This window comes from Chelonoidis abingdonii, chromosome 3, assembly GCF_003597395.2.
Source record: "Chelonoidis abingdonii isolate Lonesome George chromosome 3, CheloAbing_2.0, whole genome shotgun sequence".
NCBI lineage: Eukaryota > Metazoa > Chordata > Testudines > Testudinidae > Chelonoidis > Chelonoidis abingdonii.
The window spans coordinates 20,021,134-20,043,658 of NC_133771.1; positions in this window are offsets into that span (position 1 = coordinate 20,021,134).

A 22,525-nucleotide genomic window follows, 5' to 3' on the forward strand; every position below is an offset into this window, starting at 1 on the left:
ATTTGTTCCGTATGGCTGACATAAGGTGTGCAGTTCAGAATAACAGTGTAATACCTTGCTGACTTCAGATCTGCTACAATCCTCTGTTTGACTTTTGTTGCCAGTAACTCTTTGATCTCATTTTGAATTGTTTTTCCAAGATAGTGGTGGATGTACATTTCTTCGGTGATGACTCTTCTTAGATGCTCCTGGAGTACAGCATCAAACTCAGCTATCAGCTCCATAATTTTAAGGAATTTTCCATTGTTTGGCACAAACAACTGATCTGAAGTGCCACACAGTGCTAGGTTTTGGGTAGCAAGCATTCTCACAATGGCAATGAGCCTTTTCAGAACATTTTGCTAGTAAAGAGATTCTGATGCAATCTTCTCTTGATGCTGGTCATCTATGGTGGCCTTTAACCTTAGTCTCATCTCAAGCTCTTTCCACCTATGGAATGGTCTCTGGTGACTGGCTGCTTTCTCATGGCATGCAAGATTTCTAGCCAGATTTTTCCAGTCCTTTGTTCTGTAGAACCCAATGTGGCTGGAACATTAGACTGGAAGAGTTTGCAACAAAAGCAGCATTCTGGGTTTTTGAGTACATAAGCCATGGCCTCTCCACTTTGTCACCATTGGGGATTTCACACCAGTGATATGTTGGATGGAAACATCTATTTTCATTGTCTTTGGAGAACATGAAATTCTTCACTTGCTGCAGCTCATGCAGTACAAGGAAGTCCCCCAGGCTACTGCTCAAGTGGGTCCACAGTCCTGGATCATCTAGATTTAAGGAACTAAACTCAGCAACAGCTGTTTCTTGTGCCTCCATCACACTCTTTTCTGATCTATACTTTTCTTCAGGAATGTGCATGGTTACATCCATTTGAGATGGAAATATGGATGCTGCAGTCGCTGCCAGGTCACCTTCACTCTAACTAACTGGAAGATCAGTCATCTCCTCACCACTCACATCCTCACTGGGGCTGGAAGGCTAACCGTGAACATTTGTGTATATGTATCTCAGGAGGGCACCTTCCTGTTGAGATTGAAAAGCTTCATTTGCTTTCTTTCTTTTTCTGAATGCTTCCCCAGAAGGACGTTTTCTTCTTTTACTCATGACTGCTGTTCTGTGCCAGCTATAGTGGCTCTCAACACTCAATTCAAGGGGACAAATAAGATTAGCATGGTCTGAGTGAGTGAAGATATTAGCGTCTTAAGGGTCTAACTGGCTCCTACTACTTCAGTTGACTGCCTGTTCTCCTCAAGTGGCTTCAGGGAAGCAGCCGGAAACAGGAAGCTCCCTGAGAAGCTAGAGTTAATCAGTCCAGGCTCCTGGGGGTGCTAAAGAGGTACATAAGAGGCTCCTTCTCCTCTATCTCCCTGCAGCTCCTGCTGCTTTCTGTTATTCCCTTCCACCTTTTCTCCTGCCTGTCCTTGTGCCCTCCTTCCTCCAGCACAGCACTCCACCATCTCTGCGCATCTAGAGCAGAGAGAATACATATGCACTAGCAGCAGACACAATTTTCTACATTCTGGGTCCTAGTTGCGCCCCCACCTCCCCAGTCTGACACCTGAGGTGGCCTCCTCAGTTTGCTTTATGATAAGGCCAGTCCTGCTAAAAGGGCAAAAGCTACAGTTAGCAGAAAGTTAGGTGTAATTTTAAAGAGGCCTCTTTCTGCAGTGGACTGGTTATTCAAGAATAAAGCTGAATATTTCCATATTATAAACACAACCGACTATCTCATTCTTTTTTTTAGGTTTATGCTTTTCAGTTGCTTTAGTTTTAGCTCTGCAAAATGAACATGGGGTCAAAAGACCACAACCTCTGCTCTATTCACAATGTCTAAATGCTCTTTAAAAGCTTTACCACTGTAAGAAGCTCAATATGGCATTATTCTGGCTTCTGTAATCTGTCTTATATGCCTCCCATCAATGTAATATTGGCGGGTCTCACAAGTATTAGCATATTTATTCTTAAAACAACCTGTGAGAGAATAGTAAAGAACTATTATTCCTATTCTACAGCTGGGGGACACAGAAAAACTAAGTAACTTGCTCATATAGGAAGCTTGTAGCAGACTAGAGATTTGAACACAGCTCTCCTAAGCACTATGCTACTGTCCTAACCACTGAGCCATCCTTTCTTTCACACCAAATAGCTAAACGTTGTATCAGTAGGTACTGTAGTCAGTGGATACTGACTCCGAGACCATGACCTTGTAGTCCTGACCTGTGTATCATGCCTGGAGCTAGGAAATAAAGTGAACTGTGGAAGTCTGTTATGTGTCACGTCTTTATTACATGGTAGCAGAAGCAAAATTCGATCTGATGAAAATAAAGCCACCTGATTAGTTCTGTCTGGAAAGGAAACTGAAAAAAGTGGATGAGGTGGTGATTATTACTGCTATTCGTTATTTGTATTACCACAGTGTGTAGGAGCCCCTGTCATGGACCAGGATTCCATTGTTCGAGGTGCTATACAAAGACTGAATAAAAAGGCAGTCTCTACCTTCAAAGAGATTATAATGGGAGTTGCAACACTTTCATATTTTCCAGGGAGAAAGCGGCAATGAAGAGGCACTTGGGTGGAGAGGCACATTGCTACATGGGGTAGAGCTAGGGTTGCCAACCCTCCAGGATTGTCCTGGAGTCTCCCAGAATTAAAGATTAATCTTTAATTAAATATTATGTTATGTGAGGAAATCTCCAAGAATTTGTCCAACCAAAATTGGCAACCCTAGGCAGAGCCAGCATCAAAGAAGAGCTTTTGTAAGTTCCAGTGGGATCACAAAGGGGACTGCACATTGCTAGAACATAATCTAAAATTTTCAAGAATATTTTAACAAGGCAAGAACAGTATTCAGGAAAGACACATTGTCTTTACAAGTATTTTTGACCCCATATTATGTGTTCCATGTAAAGAGCTGCAGAGAGGAACTCACGGGCAGGCCACAAGAAGTAGTTTTATTGGTCCTACAAAAGCCAGGAAATATGCTACATTATATCCTTGGGCGCCACCTACTGGCATCAATTAGCTAACTCTTTACATATACAAAGACATCTCATTTATAGAACATTCCTCTAGCAACTAGAAACCAACTAGATGAAACCACCGACCATTATGTTGCTCTTCTGTGAAACAGAGCTAATGCACGTAAATTTGAACATTTATCATAGTAACTAATTAGAGACTTAGTGAGTGGATTTTTGAGGTAACTGATAACCAGGGCAAAACAAGATGATTGTGCTAAATGGAGTTGACTTTGTAAAGATGAGTTGATATTTTCAGGGGCAATAAAACAGTGCTTCCCAAATAATAGTTTTAGCTATTCTTAAAACTCTAATACAAAGCCATAAGGACAGGACCCAAGTGTACGCAAGTGGCAGAGACTAGATTTATTTGCAATAAGTAAGGGGCTATCACAGCATGATGTTTTGCACAAGGAGTGCTCTGTCATAAACACACCACCATTTTGTAAGCCTGTGTTATTCTCACTATAAATAACTGAACAATACCAAAGCAAAGTACATTCCTGAACAGATAACTGGAGAATAAAAAATCTGATTATGATAACGATGCAGAGACATCTTTTGTTGTTGGATCTCTTAATCGAGCAAATTAGTTTCTGAGACTGAAGAAGAATGAATGAACCAAAGTGAATTTCAGAAGACATACCAGAGCTGAGTGCAATGTAATCACAGCAAATGTAAATACATAAACCATCACCAAATGTTAGAATAAAAAACTAAGCTTGAGGTATGCTTCTGGATGGATCACCAGCCTGGGACTAATAGCTGGTCACACACATTTCAGTTTGTAGCTCTTTCTTCGGGGCTTTGTTCATTCCTTAACACACAAACAAACAGAAATGGTGAAAAATAACACAAAACAGTAGTCCTGTTCTTAACTGAGATTGTGGGAGACTCTGGTCGCTAAAGGGTCTGTTTCGTTTCCAACCTGAAGATGTCTGCATGGCCTGCTTGGCCTTTCACAGCCTTCTCCTTGGGTCACAGGAGAGTATTTTCAGCCCTCTCCTGGTCCCAGACTCCCTCAGGGCACTGGGGCCCTCATTTATATCCTTCTGCTGGGAATCAGACTCAGTCAATTGATGCTTTTTGCCTAGGTCAGGTGATTCCCAGCACCTGTCTTCTGGGCATCTCTCTAAATCAGGGCTGGCATCTCCCTGGCTCATAAAACGATAGACCACACTTTTACCCCTATGTCTGTACAGAGGACACAAAACGAGTTCATGAAGCTGAGCCTCTTGTGTTTACATGGCACATGGACCACCACATGGTCTCATAAGAATGTAGAGCCCATATGGACAGATCTTCTTCTCAGGTGTAAATTGGCACACTTCCACTGACCTCAGTGGAGACATGCTAATTTATGGCAGCATATCTCCACTAAAGTCAACTCTGATTCACACCCGCTGAGGATCTGGGCCTCTGTTTAGACAAGTCCCTGCTCTTGAAAGCTTTAAATTAAAGATACCAAAACCATATGAATAGATGAACTGCAAGGACGGATCACGTTATCTCCTAATGGACAGAGCATGAGGCCAGCCAAGAGATATGCATTTTTAGGAGAAGTCCGAGAGTAGAAATGGTAGAAGTTGGACACTATGGTAGAAGGAGACTGTTCCCTTTATGAGGCACATAGGCAGTTTCCATTACAGTTTTAGTTTCGGAATCCCTTCTGTATGTAAAAGATGGCCATGTGTTACATATGCCAATGCTCTTTACAGTGTCGTAAACCTCTGCTACATTATCTCCAACTCTCCTCTTTCCCCCTACTACATCTTAACCTTACAGTTCACCCAGATTTTTAAACCAATTATCAACTTCCTTCTGTCCAGAAGTATTTCCAGGTTAATAATTTCTGTCTTATCTTAACTAGTACTGAACACAATATTTAAGATTGGGTCTCTTGCAATAATTGACCCTACCAATTTATTAACCAATGCCTCCTACACTAACTTTATTACCTCCTTTGGTAATTGTAGTATTTTGGTCACCACCCAGTACCTTTATTTCCTCTTTACCAAGGCCCCTTTAAGAACTCATTCAGTTTCCAGTAGCCTTCTCAGCCCCAAATCCTTTAATTCATTCTTCACCAGGCTGGTTAGAGAGTTTGTCAAAACAGAAATAAAAAGTTCCAAAACAAACACAGTGTCTTTCATCAGTTCCAGGTCCACACAGACTTTTAGGCTTCTCTACCTTACTACAACCAGGCCTCCTGCTGCCTCTAGCAGTCTCAGCAACCCCCTCTCAACCACACTTTTTCCCTGCACCTTCCTGCTGCCTTTTAAGTTGGAATCACCTGATTCTTCTCAGGTGGGGCTCACCTTTTAATCAGGGCTGGCTTAGTTCCAGGCTCTCCAGCCCTGATACAGAAATAAAATATAGTTTATCATTTGACTTTTTTTTTTTACTAATGCTGTGCAGAAGGCTGTATTTTTCACAATAACTCCAAAACATGTTTTTTTAAATCATTGAGCTGAATGATTGCTCCATTTCTCACAATATCTTTCAGACCAGCTCCTTGGTCCCAGACTAATCATTTTACGCTGAGATGCATTGAGCTACATTTGCAATCTGCTGGTCCAATCATTTAAACCATCCAAATCCTTTTGAATCTGATTGCACTGTTCCTCGTTATTTGCTCTCTGCTTCCAATTTAATGTCAATGGCATAATTGGAGATCTTGTCATCAGTATTTTTAGCAACATTTGCATGTATTATAGGTGACACCTATAACAGGGTTGACTAACACATCCTTTCACAATCCTCTCTTTGCTGATGACTTTGGCAATCTTCAATTGTTTGGAATGAAACATCCCAGGCAGGTTGACTTCTTTTAGAAAGTTTGAGCCAAAAATGGTGCAGCCAGTTCAGACAGACTTTTGAGAGACAGATAATTTTGTAAATGTAATTTTTTTCAGACATTTTTTAAAGTCTAGCACCTCTCTCAGTTGCACCAGGAGCTTGACATATGTCAGGTGATGGTTTTCATGTCAGCGAGGTGCCCTTTGCTGTCTCCATGAAAATCTGCCCAGCCTTGGGTACACTATAAACTATGAAAATATCACCATTTTAACATGCACCATATAACTTGTTTTGGGCTCCTTAATTTCTCTGAATGTTCTAATAGCTCTGTCCGTGGTCTCAGACCTCACTAAGTTGCCTGCCTCATTCTGAAACAGCCACATAGAACTGAACTGCCATACAGGACAGGAGACAAAATTAATTATCCTCCTGCCTTCTCCCATTCATATGTCTGTTAGCCTAGAGAGAGGTGCACTGGGTTGTGAGGCAGGGAAACCATGAGCTTCTTCGCCTTTCATTAAGGGCCTAACTTCCAGTTTAACTCCTAATTCTTCAGAAGGCCCAAAACCTTTCCCATAAGTGAGTGATAAGAGACTTTATGGCTCCTACAACTTTTTAACCAAGAGGAGTGTGTTTAAAAATTAAAAGGAAATTTAATAAAATTATGGTAAATTGAAATTCATGATTTTTTGAGCCAGTGAACTCTCCCCAAAGGGAGACTCCTCAGAGAAAATAAAGTTGGGGCTCTGGAGGCAAGAACAGCAGTTCTTGAGTATTTAGAGCATGAAAAGAGTTAGTTATATTTTAAGCCAGTTAGAGGAAACAGCTTTTAAAAGCAAGTTAACAGTGGGAGCCAAAGGAGATATCTGTGGTAGCCAGAGAAAGAAGCCTGAAGGCCATAGCAGGGCTAGGATAACTGTCTAAGTAATTATAGCTCATCTTAACAGAAACCCTACATTGGTATGAGAACTAATGTAAGAAGAGGCAAGCTAGTTTGTCATTGACAGAGGCCTGGGGATATTCAGAGATGCAGAAAGGGCCCATCTTGTACCCAGCCAAACAGAGTAAGTAGAACAATCATGCTTTAGTAGTCTTCATTTACTGTAGATGATCTCAAAATCTCTTGGCAAGAAGATAGAGAAGCTGTGTGTGCTTTCCTGGATGCAGTGGCCACTTTGGAGGAAGCTGTGAAATGAGGTGTGTGACGCGTGAGTGGGAATATTTCTCAGACCTGTTTTCTATTTCAAAATCTTCGATAATAGTACTTAGCTATCACCTGAATGCTTTGGAAATATGGAGTTTCTGTGGAGTCTTTTAGAAATGTCTATTATGGATAGATATTTGAATCTATTTTAAAACAGTATATTTAATGATGCGGGATACCACTTGGGAGTTGTGAGACTTCAAACTGCCTGAGCTAATTGGATTGCTATTATTTGAGATAATCTTATTGGAATGCTTGGAAATGAGTTTTATTCTTCATTACAAGGACAAAGGGCTGCATTTTAAAGGGCAATGCTAATGGATGCATAGAGGGCAAAGAATAATGTACTCTAAAGCTCTCCATGGGTTTCTGCTGGTTGTGACTCACACTTACATAAGTATTAGAGAAAAGCAGGCAAATGTGATGATGAAAGAAGAAGTGAGGAGACTAAAAGAAAAATGAGTAGAAAGCTCTAACCCCAATATGGTATGGAGAATGAAATATGGGGGCCTATGTGACAGCGTGTTCTGTAGTTTTGTTTTAGATAAATGGGCCTCATTCCTGTGAGTTATTACAAGTGAGTAAACCTCTGCTCTCATGCAGAACCTCCATGCCTTCAATTATTGCCATTTTTTGTCAAAACGTTGGTCCATATCATCTCCTGCTGCAATATGTGCATGATGCAGGAGAGGCAGGAAGGACTGTCAGGAAGATGTACATGTAGAGATGAATGCATGGCTGTGCTCATGTTTTTAATGGAAGGGCTTTAGCTTCCTCTACCATGGAAGCTGTTCTGGGAGGCAGGACTGCTAAGAGGAGATGGGGCACAGTCGCCTGGCAACCCAATGAGCTCAGCTGGGCCCAATAAGCTCTCATTTTGTGACTGTGCTCCTTGATTGGTCAGAAGAGTCAGCAGATCATCATTTAAGTGGAGTAGTAACAGCAGCACAACTTCTGCTCAATGTGTTGTATGCCTGCACCTATGCCAGATTGTACCAATCCTTCCTCCAACTTGTTCCTGCTCCAGTCTCTACTTTCCTCTGAACCCCCAATTCAAACCATTGGTTTGTTGCCTGAGCATGACTCTGGTTCTGCCTCATGGCTCTTCTGGTCCAGGTGTCGGTCACACATAGGATTCTGCACTTTTTGTGGCGTCCAGGCAGCTCGCTGTGATTCTAATTAATAGTAGGTGCGAATAATGAAATGCAGTCCTTGAAATGAATCACATTTAAAAAGCCTCTGATAAGAAAAGGATTAAAGACATTTATTATATTCCAGTGCCATCTTATAGAAACAGCAGAGACACTAAGAGCTGAAATCTAAGTGCCCACTTTGGGTGTGTCCAATAGCAATCAGAGGGTATCCCTCTCCAATATGCCCTGAAACGAGGGTATATAAAACTGAGTTCATCATGTGATTTTTTTTGGTTTCACCAAAAAGTTTAGTAATTATTGGACGTCTAACATAGTGAACACCAGTGAAAATGAGGTAAGATCAGAGGCTAAAATAGGGAAAGAACAAATTTAAAATTACTTAGAGAAATTAGATGTCTTCCAGTTGCCTGGTTTGATGAAATACATCCTAGAATACTCAAGGAGCTGACTGAGGAGATATCTGAGCCATTGGCGATTATCTTTGAAAATGCATGGAAGACAGGAGAGGTTTCAGAGGACTGGAAGAGGGCAAATATAGTGCCAATCTATGAAAAGGGGAATTACAGACCAGACAGCTTAATTTCATTACCTGGACAGATAATGGAACAAAAAATCAAGCAATCAATTTGCAAACACCTAGAAGATAATAAGGTGATACGAATCATTCAGAATAAATTTGTCAAGAACAAATCACGTCAAACCAATCTACTAGCTTTCTTTGACAGGGTAACAAGCTTTGTGGGTGGAGTGATGTCTTAGATGTGGTATATCTTGATCTTAGTAAGGCTTTTGGTACTGTCTCGCATGATTGTCTCATAAAGAAATTAGGGAAATACAACCTAGCTGGAGATACTATAAGGTGGGTTCATATTTGGTTGGTCCCAGAGAGTAGCTATCATTGGTTCACAGTCAAGATGGAATGGCATATCAAGTGCGGTCCCTCTGGGATTGGTCCCAGGTCCTCTTCAATTATTTAGATAATGGCGTAGAAAGTACATACATTTATAACATTTGTGGGCAATACCAAGCTGGGAGGGTTGCAAATGCTTTCGAGCACAGGATTAAATTTCAAATTTATTTGGAAAAACTGGAGAAGTGGTCTGAAATAAATTTGATGAAATTCAATAAGGACAAATACAAAATACACCACTTAGGAAGGAACAATCAATTAAACACATACAAAATGGGAAATAACTGCCTATGAAGGAGCACTGCAGAAAGGGATTTGGAGGGGTGGGGGATATAGTGGATTGCAAGCTAAATATACGTCATCAGTATAACACTGTTGCAAAAAAAAGTCACATCATTCTGCAATGTATTAGCAAGAGTGTTGTAAAATCCAAGAAGTAATTCTTCCATTCTACTCCACACTGATAAGTCCTCAGCTGGAGTATTGTGTCCAGTTCTGGACATCACATTTCAGGAAAGATGTGGACAAATTGGAGAGAGTACAGAGGAAAGCAACAAATATGATTAAAAGTCTAGAAAACATGACCTGTGAGGAAAGGTTTGTTTAGTCTGGAGAAGAGAAGACTGAAGGAGGGACATGATAACCATTTTCAAGTACAAAAAAGGTTGTTACAAAGAGGAGGGGAAAATGGTTCTTGTTAACCTCTGAGGACAGGACAAGAAGCAATTGGCTAAATTGCAGCAAGGGATTCTTAGGTTGGATATTAGGAAAAAACTTCCTAACTGTCAGTGTAGTTAAACACAGGAACAAATTGTTTAGGGAGGTTGTTGCATCTCCATCACTGGAGGTTTTTATGAACAGATAGATGAACAGCTGTCAGGAAGAGTCTAGTTATTATGTAGTCCTGCCATGAGTGCAGGGAATTGGACGAGATGACTTCTTCAGGTCCCTTTCACAGCTACACTTCTATGATTCTAGTATCAGAGGGGTAGCCGTGTTAGTCTGAATCTGTAAAAGTAGCAGAGAATCCAGTGGCACCTTATAGACTAACAGACGTTTTGGATCATGAGCTTTTCGTGGGTTTTGGAAAGCTCATGATCCAAAACGTCTGTTAGTCTATAAGGTGCCACTGGATTCTCTGCTGCTTCTATGATTCTATGTGCTCAAGAGAGTTGTTTTGACCAATAGGAAGCTGCAGAATCCTGAACGCAGCTGATGTCCCAATCAGTCGAGTGGAAAGGACTCTTCCCCATCCCAGGGTTAACAGGATAAGAAGTGGTGAGATTTTATTTCAAAGATTGTATTTCTCCTTCTAATCTTTAACATAAATAACTTAAGATTATCTTTCTGAATGTAGTCTCTCCATTGAGATGTCAAGGGATCATATTTTACATTTTAACTCCTTGAGAAGTCCAAGCAAATTGGCCCAAAAGAGATTGAAAACAATAACCTTTAGCAATTGCTTTTAATATTCTAAACATGTCTCTTTTGGATCAATGAAGTCAAAGAGTAGTAATCACACTCTTAAAAGTGTCTGAAACACAAGTGCACCCTTGGAAATGTGATAAATGATTAGGAATTGAGAATTTATTATCACAAGTAAATGTAATAAGAAATCTCGGTACTTTGCACTGTTCCTTGATATAACTGCTGAGCCTCAACTCTAGTTTATGATAACTCCTAGGAAGACTGTATTGTGTGTGTAGTACAAACCTGGAACATTGGTTACCTTGAGTGGTGAGCAGTTCATTGTATACTATGTGGTTCTAGGTGAATTAATAAATTGTTCATTGGTTAAAAATAAGCAAGTGTCCTGAATGAAAAATACTGTTTAAGTTAAAAGTTGACTTGAAAAGAACACAGCATTAAAACTAATAAGCTAACCATTCCCTGGACTCACTAAAAAGTTGTTGTCCTAATAAACTCCATTCTATGTTGGCTGTAACCCTTATTCAATTGGCAAGCCTAGTCTGTTGTATTTCAGATTTAAAATCAAACTGGCACCCTGGCAAATTCATAGAAATTGACTCCCTCTCATGCTTAGAGTAGGACTTGCAATAATGAGCTTACTCTGCAGCAGGAGATTTAGGTTAGATATTATGAATGACTTTCTAACTATAAGTGTAGTTAAGTTCTGGAATAAACTTCCAAGAGAGGCTGTGGAATCTCCATCATTGGCAGTTTTTAAGAACAGGTTGGGAAAAAAAACCTCTCAGGGATGATCTAGGATTACTTGGTCCTGCATCAGCGTGGGGAGGTGGACTAGATGGCCCGTTTCAATTTGCTTCTAGTTCTATGTTTCTATGATTCTCTGGCTCCCTGATTTGTAGACTGCCTCAGCCTTGATGTAAGATAGAGCAGCCCGGGGTCCATCTAACTTATGACAGCTGAGAACTGCCATAGGGGAATTGCTCTAGGGAATGCTTTGTTCCTTTCTGATCCCTTTTACATCATTTTCTTCCCCCAAACAGATGATGGGTGGGAGGAAGAGCTTGTTGTAGGACCTGGCTCCTCTGGCTTTACACTAGTTGAAAATTCCCTTTGCCACGAGAATTTTTAATTAGTGAGCTGCAGCCACTCTACATCTTGTGCTGTTCATCTTCAGAACTGGAACTGAGAATTTGCCCCTCAGAATTTTTAAATATTTTTTCAACCAGCTCTGTGTGTAATCATGAGTATTTGCACACCAGTACCTGATTCTAATTGGAGAAAAGAAGCAGACTGTACCATGTGACCTGCTGCATGTTTCAGAACAAAACAGGTCAAATTCTAAATATTGAACACTCACAGGAAATGATTGCAAACAAGGTACAGGGCAAGAATTACTGCCAGAGATTATTTGATGCATAATTCTGAATAATAAATCAACTGAAGAAAATTGCAATCAGTCTGTGGACAACAGAAGAAGAGGCTAAAATTATTAACTAAACTATTTGCTTAGAACTGATTGCTTAGTTTCTACTTCAGAGTCAGATGCCAATTTCTGATCTGGATAAACTGGTTACATTTGCGGGAACCATTGATTGCCAGCCCTCTGCTATGATCCATATGTCTCATTTGCCATATAGTTTGATATACAAATGGCCTAGATAACATATCGACAACTGGCCCTGGTAGGTGATGAATATAAGTGGGAAGAATTTTGGGTTCCAAGTTCGATATAATTAATAGAGTATTACTAAAGATTCTTCAGAGAAATTAGCTCGTGCATTTACAATGTGCTATGATGATTTACTTGGATGTCTCCATTTGGACTTGGTATACAAGTTACAAATGATGCAAAATGCTGCTGATCAGAGATATTGACAATCTCTCACTGGTATTGACATATAGAGGAGTCTCCACTAGTTGCCAGTGCGATTATGAACTAACTTTAAAGTCTTGCTTTTGTCCAAAGGCTAAAAGGAGGACTTTGTTTCTCATTATATTTCAAAGCTCTCCAGCCTCATTCTTCATCAGTTTGTTCCTTCTGTTAGATCAAATCAAAAAAATTAGAGATTGAAAGTCCTAGGTGCTCCTTCAGTCTATCTTCCATCTGTTAGCACAGGATTGTTTCTTATAGGACACAGGTTTGCTCCATGAGCCAGAATACAAGAGATGACCTTTCCTTTAACTTCTTACTATTATCAAAAAGAAATTTGGAAATAGAATTGGTTTTTTGCTGTTGAGTAAAATGTTCAAATGCACCCAAGTACCTAAGGAGCCTAAGGGTACGTCTATACTATGGGATTATTCCGATTTTACATAAACCGGTTTTATAAAACAGATTGTATAAAATCGAGTGTACGCGGCCACACTAAGCACATTAATTCAGCGGTGTGCGTCCATGGTCCGAGGCTAGCGTCGATTTCCGGAGCATTGCACTGTGGGTAGCTATTCCATAGCTATCCCATAGTTCCCCGGCAGCTCCTCCCCTCCCTTAGGCATTACGGCTTGAGAGCCTCAGTGGTCTGATGGGGCGCAAACATGCATTGTCGTGGTGGTTCTGGCTTAATTTGATCAAGTCTTCATTCTCCGGAAGCAACTGGCAGATCAAATCATTTTCGCCCTTTTCTCCCTGGATTGCCTGGCAGACGCCATAAGTAAGCAACCACGAGCCACGTTCAGTGTTTTTTTTTACAGTCATCGTATGTGTACTGGATGCCAGCGGAGAGGTGGTATACTCCGCGCTACACAGCAGCATTCATTTGCTTTGCATTGAATAGCAAAAATGTACATCGTTCTGTACAATCTGCTGGCCCTTGGTTTACTAATCTGTCGAATGAGGTGACGTATTACGGTTACTGTCTGAGCTGTCTGTGCCTATCATGGGTCATCTCCTGGCTGAAGGTCGCAGGGAGCGCAAAAGCAAAATGGGAAATGGACTCTCCCGGATCAATTCACTTCCTTGTTATGGTTTCTAAACTGAGTCGGTCCTGCTAGAATTAATGGGCAGCTCGTACTCAGAGAACCATGCTCGTTATCGAGATGAGCAGACAGGGTGCTCCGTCAGTTCATAGAGGATATGATTACTAACATTGCATTCACGGGGAGGTGCCCTGAACAACCCAGCCGTTACTTCCCTCTCCCCAACTTCCTGGCCTCCGTCGGCTGTGTCCCTCCTTTGCTGTCAGAAGTCAATAAAATTGGATTTAGGCTTGAATGGATCAGTTATAGGAAATACCTGAGCCTTTTTCATGGGGGCATAAAATGAGGGGCGCAGGCCTTCACCGCCGACGTAATTCAGTCCAGGCCAGGACACTTAGCGTGCGGGGGCAGAAAGCCCAGCATTGCAGCTGCATATGACCAGTCCAGGCAGGACAGAATCTTTTCTGTTAACACAGGAGAGATGGGGTGATGGAGCTCAAGCCTCCCAGTTGCTATGATGAAGCATGGTTATCAGTCTGTTCTGTTAACATCTACTGGGAATGACCGGGAGTTCATTCCTATTTTTTACCAGTGCGCCCCCGGCAGCTACCTGAAGCAGCCAGGAGCACTCACAGGTTGATAACAAGGACGGTTACCAGTCCTACTGCATCATCTGCCCACCCAGGGAGGATAGGACGAATACGTGCTTCACTGCTGCACCAATCGCCCTACCAGCAGCATTCAGTAACAAGGGTGAACAAATGAAAGAATCAAGAAACAGATTTCTCACCCCTTTTCTTCACTGTGTGGTGGTGGTGGGGATAAACTGAGAGCATATTCCCTGAAACCTACGCCGACAATGTTTGGACCTACATGCATTGGAGTTCAGCCAAGAATCAAGACTTTTCGGATACTGCTGTGACTGTGATGGATACGGATCCTGACCCCCCTCCAGACAATTATCCATTTGAGTCCCTGCTTCCATTACGCTGGTCACCAGCCTGTGAGCCTGGAGATTTTTTTTTCAAACGCTTTGGCATTTCGTCTTCTGTAATGGAGCTTTGATGGAACAGATTTGTTTCTCCATACAGCGATCAGATCCAATATCTCCCGTATGGTCCATGCTGGAGCTCTTTTTGGATTTGGGACTGCATTGCCACTCGTGCTGATCAGAGCTCCACGCTAGGCAAACAGGAAATAAAAATCTAAATTTTGTGGGGCTTTTCCTATTTACCTGGCCACAGCATCCGAATTCAGATTGCTGTCCAGAGCGGTCACAGTGGTGCACTATGGGATACCGCCCGGAGGCCAATACTGTCGATTTGCGACTACACTAACCCTAATCCGATATGGTAATACCGATTTTAGCGCTACTCCTCTCGTTGGGGAGGAGTACAGAAACCGATTTAAGATCCCTTTATATCGATATAAAGGGCCTTGTAGTATGGACGGGTACAGCGTTAAATCGGTTTAACACTGCTAAAATCGGTTTAAACGCGTAGTGTAGACCAGACCTAAGTCCCACTGATTTTCACATCGACTCCTAAGAGTCTGAATCACTTTTGAAAATGGGACTTAGCTCTTAAGTCACTTATGCAGCTTTGAAAATGTTACCCCTTGTCTCTACTGGAAGGTTCTCATTATTCTTCTTTTTCAAAAGCAGCTTTTAAAGTTTTGGGGAGAGTTCAGCTGCTTATAAGCCTCTTGCCAGTGTTTTTGTTTGACTTTAGCATAGTTATTTTCAGGTCTACAAATCCCTCTGGTCCGAAGCCCTCTTTCCTTGGGGTTTGCTTGTTGTTCCTTTTCATGCTCTGGTCTGGTATCAGGAGCCCTGGGTGCTCTTTTTTTTTTTTTTTCACTGATGGCTTCAGTCCTAAATCCCTTATAATTGGCTTGGAAGTATTATATTTTTGTTGGTAAACGTCGGTAAACATCAATTTCACTGTACACACACAAACTGACAAAAACGTATTTCCACTGATAATAAGCAAACTGTACAATAGGTGAAGTAAAGAAAATGCTTCTTGAGAGTTTATTAGAGTTTGACTTAAAAATATTTACTTTGTATGTGTTGATATGTGATGTTGACAATTTGTGTTTTTTAATTGTTATAAAACTTTAAATTTTTGAATATCAGTGTCTGCTGACACTCACAATTATTGTCTGCCCTCTCCCTGTAATTTACCACAGCTGTGAAAATTTAAATGAAATCAGAAAAAAATGCATAAACCCATAATTTAGAATCATAGAACCACAGAAGGGAAAGCAAGGGCCATCTAGTCTACCCTCCTGCCAAGATGCATGATTTGTTGTGTCTAAACCATCCAAGACAGATGGCCATCCAGCCTCTTTATGAAAACCTCCAGTGAAGGAGCTTCCACAACCTCTCTAGGCAACCTGTTCCAGTGCCTTACTGTTCTTACAGTTATGACGTTTTTCCTGAAATTTAATCTAAATCTGCTCTGCTATAATTTGAACCCATTACCTCCTGTCTTGCCCTCCATGGCAACAGAGAACAAATTTTCTTCATCTTTTTTATGACAGCCTTTCAAGTAGTTGAAGATCTCCATCATGTCCCCCATCAATCTCCTCTTTTCAAATGAAATATACCCAGTTCCTTCAGCCTTTGCTCCTATGCCTTGCATTCCATCCCTTTGATCATCTTTGTCACTCACCTTTGGATCTTTTCGAATTTCTCCACATCCTTTCTATACATTGTTGACCAAAACTGGACACAGTACTCCAGCTGAGGCCTAACCAGCGCTGGATAGAGCAGTACTGTCATCTCCCATGACTTTCATGTTATACCTCTGTTAATTCAACCCAAAATTGCATTTGCTTTTTTTTAGTAACAGAATCCCATTGCTGACTCATGTTGAGGCTGTGCTCCAGCACTACTCCCAGATCCTTCTCAGTAGTGGTGCTGCCAAGGCAATTATCCCCCAGGCAGTTTCACATGAATCAGCTGCAGCTTAGTTCCTACCTCTGTGTGAATGAATGACAGTTCTACTCCCTCTTATGTGGGTCCAAGAATATTCTGATTGCCTGAGGCGGGCCAAAATGACGTGGACAGTGGGGGACACCATTCCCCTCTCATGCCTACTTTACACTAGTATAACTCCATTAACTTAAATGGAGTTATTCCTGACATTCAGCAGCATGAGAGATGAATCAGGCCATAGGCTGGCATGTTGGTTTCTTCCCCTGAAGTTTCTATGGTAGGAAAATATTGTAATACAATTTTGTCAACAGTCAGCTCCTCCACATCACCTTAGCATAGGAATCTGAGAACTTAGAGATGGAAAAGACCTGGTATGTGCAGGAATGCGTTTGAACAAATGTCTGAGTCTGAACATCCCCCTTACTTTTGTGGGGGTTTGTCAAGCTGCACCATGATCTAGAACTAAGGGCATCTGGCCTCATCTCTGCAATGGGACACACAATCACATAACCGAACAAATCAGAACTGGTGCCCTTGAAATTTGGCTGGATGCAGGGTAGATTGTATCAAAACTGAAATCCAAACGGCAGACTCCTCCCACTACTTCATTTCCAAAAGTTACCTGCACCTCCTTAGCTCTGCAAGTCCCAGGCTCTCAGATCTACTTCGTCCTTCACACTCCTTGTACTGACATGTGAAGATGAGACCGGCCAGCTGAGATAATGTTGCTCTGACAACAGTCTGGAGAGAAAGTCTCATTCCTTCAACTTGTGTTACATGTAACATGTACAGTCACTTGTTCATGGTACAATCTGCTGCTTATTAGTCAGTTTGGAGTTTTATTCTGCATTCTGGTCCCTAGGAGCAGCATCAGTGTTGCACATAAGAAACATTGTTATAATGTCTGCAGACTAACATCAGCAAACTACTCTCTATCTCCTTCAGAGTATAATGGCTGGCGGTGAATTACCTTTCTCGCAAAAAAATAGAACACCTTTGGTGTCTGTAAATAGCTAAGGAAGGAAGGAAAATCCAGAATAGTTGCCCCAGATGCACATAGTTATATTATCCATACACTACTGTTGATCCATCTATAAGACCTACCACGTGGTAGATGCACAGGGTGGTTTGGATGGGGTTCTAAGAGAGAAGGAAAGGGCGAGCACCATTTCTTTCTTTGTGTATCCCATCTATGGCCCTGTCATTTGGATTCCTATGTTCTCACTTGCATTCACGTAACCTCACTGCTTTTGTCATTCCTTGGTCCCACAAGTGAATGTTAAAGTGGCCTCTGGCTGGCCTAAGTTACTCTCTGCTTATGCTGTTTCAATGAAATTCACCTCTGTGCAGAAAACTAACACAATAACTATGTACCAGTTATTTGTTCTTAAAACCTATTTTGAAGCCTTCTGGCTCTTGAACCGTAAGGGTGCAGTTGCCTCAAATTTTCATGCTTTTCTCTCCAACTATGAAGGCTAGAAACTTACTTAAAAAAAATAAATCTGAGCGTCTCATGTAATATAATTCCAAACACTGGGGCTTTAAGGAAAAACACTAGAAATCTTAAGAGATTTGATTTTTGTACAATATTGAACTTTGGGATCTGGCCATGCTTTCTTTTTCATTATTTTGTGAAAATGTTTGACAGTATAGGTGTATTTTTATTTTCTTTTGGTGGGAGCATAAAACTGACTAAAACATTTTTGTTTTGTTTTTGGCACCTGAAACTGAAAAAAAATTTGTTGTCAGGTGGCAGTGCGCTTTTAAAATGTTTGGCTTTCAGGGTTTCCATGGAAAACTGACAATCTGGGGTGGAAACAAACTTTTCCATTCAAATTTCCATTTTGTCAATTTTCTGTCAGGGAAAGAGAAGTTTTGATGGAAATCTGTTTTGAGCAACCCTATTGAAAAGCTCCCAGTTTGGTGCACTTTGCACATCTTGAGCCACATTCCGAGGTGATAAGTATCAGGGGGTAGCCGTGTTAGTCTATATCCACAAAAACAACAAGGAGTCTTGCGGTACATCAAAGACTAACAGATTTATTGCATATAAGCTTTCGAGGGTAAAAAAACCTCACTTCTTCAGATTCAGAGGTGATATAAATGGTGATTAGTATAAACTGAATGCCCATAAACTGCTGTAAACTGGTGTTAACTACATGCCCAGGACAAGGCTATAGCACAGTGGTTCCCAACCTTTTCATCTGGCGGGTGCCAGATGAAGGACTGTGGCAGCAGTCGAGCATCTGCTGAAATGCCGCCAATTTCCGCAGCATCTTGGCGGTGATGCCTCTCGATGACATCGCTTGTTGGTTGGTGGCGATGCCTCTCGATGACACGGTTGTCAGCAGCAAGCGTCTTCATCAAGAGGCATCGCTGCCGAAATGCTGCAGAAATTCGGCGGCATTTCGGTGGATGCTCAACCGCCGGCCAGGACGCGGGCGCCATGGCACCCGTGGGCATGGCGTTGGGAACCCCTGCTATAGTAAGAAAAGCAACTAACAAGAATGTTTGAGAAAGTATGAGCTAAAAAGAGAGGCTTACTTTGTCTTACTTACATCTTCTAATGCCCTCATTTTGGTCACTTCTCTTGCTACAGCCACTTCTTTCCCTCCTTATCCATGTGTGAGTTATACAAACATTCTGTTATCTAGCTTACAACACTGTTTATATTGCCTCTGAATGTAGCACCTTTTCTTATCACAGGGCACTACTGGCACCTGCATTTAGGTGGGGATGATTTGGACCTTATTGGATTAACATGTTGGCCCCTCTTATATATGCTACCAAAAAGCAAGAGCGTGAGATGGAGGATTTACAGCAGAGTTGTCTTTAGCAGCTGTTCTCAACCTGAGGGTCGCAGCAGTGACTGTGGGCATAATTCCACTGAAGTCAGTGGAGATACAATCCTTTTCACCAAGCTTGAATTTGATCCGTCCCACTCTTTCTAGTTTTAGTTTCTTGCTAATTACTTTCTGATGTCTCCATTGATATTCGCCTTAAAACAGACAGAACTGCCCTTACCATAACATATTGTGAGTTGGAACAAATCTATTTTATTTTTAAAATAGTATCTTGTTCAGCAAGTGAGTGTCCGACCTTTCTCTGCTTGAATAGTGATCTCTCTCCAGGGCCAGGGCTTGGAGAGTAGAGGAATGCAGTAGATTTGTATATTTCCTGAATAATTTTTATGAGAACCACTTTTTTATAAAATGTCCCAATTGTATTCTGAGGTTATTACTCCTCTGGCTCTCAGCAATGTTATTTATACCTAAGAATATTCCAACAGCACATCATCCCAATTGCTCTTTGCTTTCAGCACTGTATAACTAGGCCATTACTGTCTGGAAAAAATATGATCAAAAATAAAACATTGTCTTCATTCTACTTAAAAATGCATCCTACCCACTGTCTGACTGAAATACGTCCACTATTATAATGTTTTAAAAAACAACCCTGTAATGCTAAACTCGCAGAATTGATCCAATCTTATTAGTAAATAGGTGAAGACAGTAAATGGAAGGTAACATTATAACCACAGTGCAGAACTGATTATCATCGTATACATAAGGATTTATGTATCCTTATGTATACTTCCATGGGAGGAAGTATCAGAATGCCCCATGGCATGCCCATTACCATGCCATCAGTGGTTTTTAGGTCAGTGAGGTTAAATAAAGTTACTTAAACTCAGACCCAAACCAAACCAAGGCAATCTACCTGGAGACAGCAGATATTTTCCTATCGTCTGCTAACATAATGCGCATAATTGGACACAATGCAGTATAAAATCAGGGCCAAATCCTGCTTGCCTTACCCATACAAGTAGTCTCATTAGTGTAAAGCATAATGCATATGCAAAAGGAGAATGCATTAGTAGGCCGCTAATCAGAAGAGCTCCTTCGAGGAGGTAGCAGGTGGCAGATGCCCTGAGGAGATCTTCTGATTAACAGCCTGGCCCACACAACTTCCCCTGACTGGATTAATCTCCCCCAGAATCACTAAGAAAAGTGACTGCAGCTGGGAAGTGGGGCCACCTAGTGGGAAAAGAAATAAAAAGTTAAAGACAAATGTTTGCGATGATTATTTAACTAAAAGTCTCCACTATTCTATTAAGCAGGAGAATCTCAGATTTCAATAGCAAGACAGGGATCCTGAGTTGAATCTCATACCTGTTTTACCCCCAACTGTAAATTCACTGGGCCTTATTCTGTTACATTAAGGCTGTTTCACCTCTGGCCTTAGAATGAGCGGACACAGCCCCTTGAGAATAAGCCTGCCCAGTCACTGTAGAGCCAGCATTGGGGCTTTACTCCAGCTTTGGTCCCAGTCCCTAGTGGTGGGCTCGAATAGAGCATTTTAGTACATTACGACCTTTCTTTGCTTCCTGTGACTCATATGAGACCATGAGAAGCAGAGTGAGAGTCAGCGAGCCCTGACGCTGCTCTAATTTACTCTGCATGCTGGGTGGCCACATTAGCCCCCCTTTCAAGCACAGGAATGGAGTTACTGAGAGCCAGGTCCACTGGCTTTAGTGCAGCCACTCCAGATTTACATTGGTATAAGTGAGAACGGAATCTGCCCCGGGGATATAAACTACATTTTAAGAAACTTTGAAGGGTATAATCTCCTCTTGATGTTAATATGTGTCCCATTAATTCTAAGGGGATTGCACAAAGAGTAGAATGTAACCATTATTTTACTTTCTAAGGAGTATGGATGGATTATACGTTAATCAGGGCATTTGAGGCTCCTACTGTTTCCTACCAAGTGACAGCCAAATCCTGCTTGCCTTACTAATGCAGCCCAACTTTGTGGGATTGAAGTTTTGATTGAGGTTAATAAGACAATCACATGAGTAAAGCTTGGTAGAGTGTGGCAGGGTAGAGGGACTCCAGAGAGGGTGGAGACTCCTTTTTGGATGGATGGAGGTGCTGAATTGGAGGTGCACGCTGATGAAACAGTCAGGGAACGTCAGAGTGGATCAGGGAGAACAGTGGCTGAGTGGAGGCAGTGGACCATGGAGAAAAGGGCACATGCAACAAAATTAAGGTGGGAAAAGCCAGGAAATCAAAGGCTCAGCTGACAATGCACTTCAGGTATCCAGCATGGGCCAGTACAGAAAATGTAAGCGTGAGCTAGAAAAACTGGGTTCTATTCTCATCACTGACCCTTGATCATAATATATTGTGGTAATGCCAGGTTGCCGCAGCTCCATTGTGCTAGGCATTGTACAAACCTATAACAAAAAGACAGTCCCTGTCCCAAAGAACTAAGTATGCATCGAGAGATGGCAAATGGATACCACAGGAGGGGAAAACACATGATAATAGTAAGATGATTATGATAAACAATGGTCACAGTATACCAGCTATCTAACTGTTGCTCTTGGGCGGGTCTGTTAGGGCCAGATCTTCAGCTTCTCTGCATTGCTCTTCTGCAGAGGAAGAGTTACTGGCCATGTACTTGAGTTCAGTAGGCTTAAAATATACATTGAATTGATTATTTAGTGAGTATCATTGAAACAATACTGAACTCATACAATTTCCAATGGGAAAAATTATAGCTGTCTGGCTAGTAGTGAATGATCTTCAATATATTTTTACAGCAAAATGTATCAGGCTTCATAGGCTTCCTTCATACTAATTCCTGGCAACCAGGGAAACATTCTCTTCAAAATCATTCATTAAAAATATTTAAAAAAAAAAATCAATGAATTCACTGATCTAAATACCCAAATAATACAGAGAGATTTCACAAGTGGTTTCCTACAATGTGTGCTGAGTGATAATAGGACTCCAATCTTTAAGTGCTTCATCAATTACCTACTATAGTCAATAGGTTGAATTTCCATCATAAACAGACAGTGCTTTCTCTATGGGGAAGGAGAAAGAAAAAGCTCTAAAATAGATAAACACTCCAGGATGCTGTATATAATCAAATCCTGATGGTTAATGCTGTCAGTGCTCTGTATACTCTTTTGATATTTAAATCTCTCCAGCTTTCCTTTTTGCACCACTTTAATTGGGAAACCATAATATTTGTAAGCTTCCCATTTAAGACTTTACACATTAGATCGACTCCAGATATACTTATGATTAAGGCAAATTCTTGGACCACCATTCAAAGCTCACTGAGGTCTTTAAAATTTCTTTCACG